Below are 3,980 nucleotides of genomic sequence, written 5' to 3' on the forward strand. Positions count from 1 at the left end.
ATAGGTTCGAAATGTTATGTGCTCCAGCTATCCTGAGGGAAACTTCGGAGGGAACCAGCTATTAGATGGTTCGATTGGTCTTTCGCCCCTATACCCAACTCTGACAATCGATTTGCACGTCAGAACTGCTTCGGTCCTCCATCAGGGTTTTCCCTGACTTCAACCTGGTCAGGCATAGTTCACCATCTTTCGGGTCACATCCTACACACTCGCGGTATGTTATGGCGCGGCACCGCAGGCGCCCGAGAGCACCGCAGCACCGAGTTTAGGCTATAACACCCGGGATGGAGGAACGAGCATAGAGTCTCGCTCGTAATCCCGCATAAGCTCGAGTCATGTTTTTTATGCCTATGGTGTTTGTACGACCATTTGCTTGCGCGCAAGATAGACTTGTTGGTCCGTGTTTCAAGACGGGTCCCGGAGGTACCTCGATCTGATCATTGCCGATCGACAATCCGTCCACCAAAATAGTGTTGGTATACGAGTATACCACTGACGGTGTGCTGGTTGAATCCATCACGCGCTCGGCTGCACACCACGCACGGTAAGCCCCGGTTCGTGACACAGGCCTTCAGAGCTAAGTGTCGCTACTATGGGACTAGCCACCGCACCAGGGGCAATTGCCGAGCTCCTGCCCGTCCCGAGAGACGAGCGTCGTTCGTAATGGATCGCAATGTCCACGTATGTGGAGGCAAATGACCAACAGCGAACCGTTACCGACCAACTGCTGGAGAGTGTCTCCACTACGGATAATCGAGTTCAACGGGTTTGTGGCCCTAGGCAGTTTCACGTACTTTTTGACTCTCTATTCAGAGTGCTTTTCAACTTTCCCTCACGGTACTTGTTCGCTATCGGTCTCGTGGCGATATTTAGCCTTAGAAGGAGTTTACCTCCCACTTTGTGCTGCACTATCAAACAACACGACTCCACGGAAACGCCGTCCACCATCGATGCCGTTCTACGGGCCTATCACCCTCTGTGGGAGTAAGGGCCACATTCTAGTTGAACTTGAACTAGACGCATCGGTTATGGCGGAGGGCAGCGTTTCCAGTACACGGAACCAGGTGGACACGCAAACGCGCATCACCTCTACGTGCTGGGCTCATCCCTTTTCGCTCGCAGCTACTCAGGGAATCCTTGTTAGTAGTTGCCGGTGTTCATGTGTCCTGCAGTTCACATTCTGACGCGCAATTTGCTGCGGTCTTCATCGATCCACGAGCCGAGTCCCCTGCCTAGGGTTTGTTGTATATGGATTTATTGAAATTGAAACACGGGTTGAAATTTGAAACACACACTTGGAGAGTACGTTCGCATGTAAACATACGATGTTCAGGCCACTCCTGGGTTCTTAGAACCCATCGCACTTGCAGAATGAACATCACGCCGGATTTCATCACTTGGGACGTACTTTTGTCATCATTGGTCCAAAGACCGTGTGATCGGCTTAACCTTTAGCTTTTTCGAACCGCTACGGTGTGGCTTATGTTTTGAAACTTTCCCACACGACTGGTCTGGTAGTTCCCGAACCGCACGGTGTGGCTTATGTTTTGAGACTTTCCCACGCGACTGGTCTGGTAGTTGCCGAGCCGCACGGTGTGGCTTATGTTTTGAGACTTTCCCACACGACTGGTCTGGCAGTTCCCGAACCGCACGGTGTGGCTTATGTTTTGAGACTTTCCCACACGACTGGTCTGGTAGTTGCCGAGCCGCACGGTGTGGCTTATGTTTTGAGACTTTCCCACACGACTGGTCTGGTAGTTCCCGAACCACACGGTGTGGCTTATGTTTTGAGACTTTCCCACACGACTGGTCGGGTAGTTCCCGAACCGCACGGTTTTAGTTTTGAGACTTTCCCACACGTCTGGTCTGGTAGTTTCGAGCCGTGCACACACTGCAAGGTATGGCCCCTACAATAGGATGAAAGTTCGAAGGCCCCGGCCCTTCATCCATGTAGTAATACCTTTAGTGCAGTAAGGGAGTGTAAATCCTTTTATCGAACTGAAGACCGAGATGAAAGGGTTTGTTGTATGAATTGAAACATAACGGACTCGCCAGGAGAGCATTTTTAATGGGAACGTACGTTCGCACAACAAAGGTACGAGTACGGCGCCACTCCTAGTCCTCGCAAAACAACCACTGGGTAACGCGTGTCTATGTACCAAGACCCCAACGCGTTCGGTCTTCTGTTCGACAAAGGCCATCATAAGACGTAATAATGATCCTTCCGCAGGTTCACCTACGGAAACCTTGTTACGACTTTTACTTCCTCTAAATAACCAGGCTCGGTCAACTTCAGCGTGTCAAATGCAGCCCTCGAGGAGCCAGCAAATTACTCGCCTCCAAAGGCCTCACCTAATAATTCATCGGTAGTAGCGACGGGCGGTGTGTACAAAGGGCAGGGACGTAATCAACGCTGGCTAGTGACCAGCACTTACTGGGAATTCCAAGTTCATATGAACCGTTTCAGTCCATAATCCCGACTACGTGGGCATTTCAGTGATTTCCCGTTCCTCAAGGAATAGGGTACACGCTGCTGCCCACATTGTAGCGCGCGTGCAGCCCAGAACATCTTAGGGCATCACGGACCTGTTGTCGCTCAATCTCACCTTGCTTAACACAAATTGTTCCATTAAGCAGAAGTCAACCTCGATGAGTTGACGTGTCATCAGGTCATACTACACTGCGCCAGCGAGCGCACGCGGAAGCCGACCCGAAAGCCAATCCCACACGCACACATCACAACCGGACGACAGCTTCTACGTCTGACTGCTGATAGCGTTCTAGTTAATTTGATTGAGTCACGTTCGTTATCGGAATTAACCAGACAAATCAAATCTCCCAATTACTAATTGGCATAGTTTACGGTTAGAACTAGGGCGGTATCTAATCGCCTTCGATCCTCTAACTTTCGTTCTTGATTAATGAAAGCATCCATGGCAAATGCTTTCGCTTTAGTTAGTCTTACGACGGTCTACGAATTTCACCTCTCGCGCCGTAGTACTAATGCCCCCAACTACTTCTGTTAATCATTACCTCCGGATCCGGTTACAAACCAATGAATATTAGGACCGAGGTGTGTGTATGTATATCTTGTTTATTAGGCTTTAACATTTGTTCTACAGTAACTAGCTGCTCTGTCATTCGCCTAAGTTTATCTCTTTTACATTATTCCCTATGTTCCCTATACTCCTGTTCACCATCACTTTGAGCGGGCGTTTTTTGCTCTGTTCACTCTTTTTCATTTTTTGAGTATTCGTGATATGGTGGGCCTATCTCTAGTCCCTAACTTAGATCATATTAGTCAAATTACAGTCTCTTATGAAATCACACGTTCTTTTTATGTTCTCAGTGCTATCAGAATTATTTGGATGTTGTCTCCTAGTCCATGTTTCCGTCTTTCAGTGTCGTACTTTCTACACTCCACAAGGATATGTTCTACTGTTAAAGCTGTTCCACAAGTTTCGCACGTGGGTCCATCTTGGAGTCTCTGGCTCATGATTGAGCTGTGCGTCATCCAGGTGTGGCCTATCCTGAGCCTAGTAAGCAACTTCTGGTCCCTAGGGTTGTCTGCTTCGGTCCATTTTTCTACGCTGCCTTTAATTTTCCTGAGTTTCTGTTCTCTGCAGTGGAACCAGGTTTTGTTCCATTCGTCCTTTATTGCTTCTTTGATCCACCTGATGGCATCTTCCTTAGGTATGGTTCTGTCTTCAAGTGGCTTGGATCGACCTTCGTTGGCTAAAAAGTCCGCTTTCTCGTTGCCTTCAATCCCAGTATGGGCGGGAATCCATGTAAACCTTATACCTTTTTCCCAAGCTGTTGCTTTGGCCTGCTTCAGCCATGGGTGGTCGCAGTTTCCGCTTTCTAGCCCAGCCAGACAGCTTGCCGAGTCCGTGAATATTATTGAACCTTCTCTGGCAGCCTGGGTTGCCTTATGGAGAGCATATGCCTCAGCGGAGAATATGCTACACTGTTTTGGTAGT

The 3,980-nt window shown here is 48.9% G+C and overlaps 1 pseudogene; it reads right to left on the reverse strand.

Moving 5' to 3' along the window:
- The window catches only part of LOC129771998 (large subunit ribosomal RNA), a 3,786-nt pseudogene extending 2,582 nt beyond the window's left edge, over positions 1 to 1,204 (reverse strand).
- Positions 1,205 to 3,980: the final 2,776 nt, after the last annotated feature.

The sequence above is a fragment of the Toxorhynchites rutilus genome, chromosome 2 (assembly GCF_029784135.1).
Source record: "Toxorhynchites rutilus septentrionalis strain SRP chromosome 2, ASM2978413v1, whole genome shotgun sequence".
Lineage (NCBI taxonomy): Eukaryota > Metazoa > Arthropoda > Insecta > Diptera > Culicidae > Toxorhynchites > Toxorhynchites rutilus.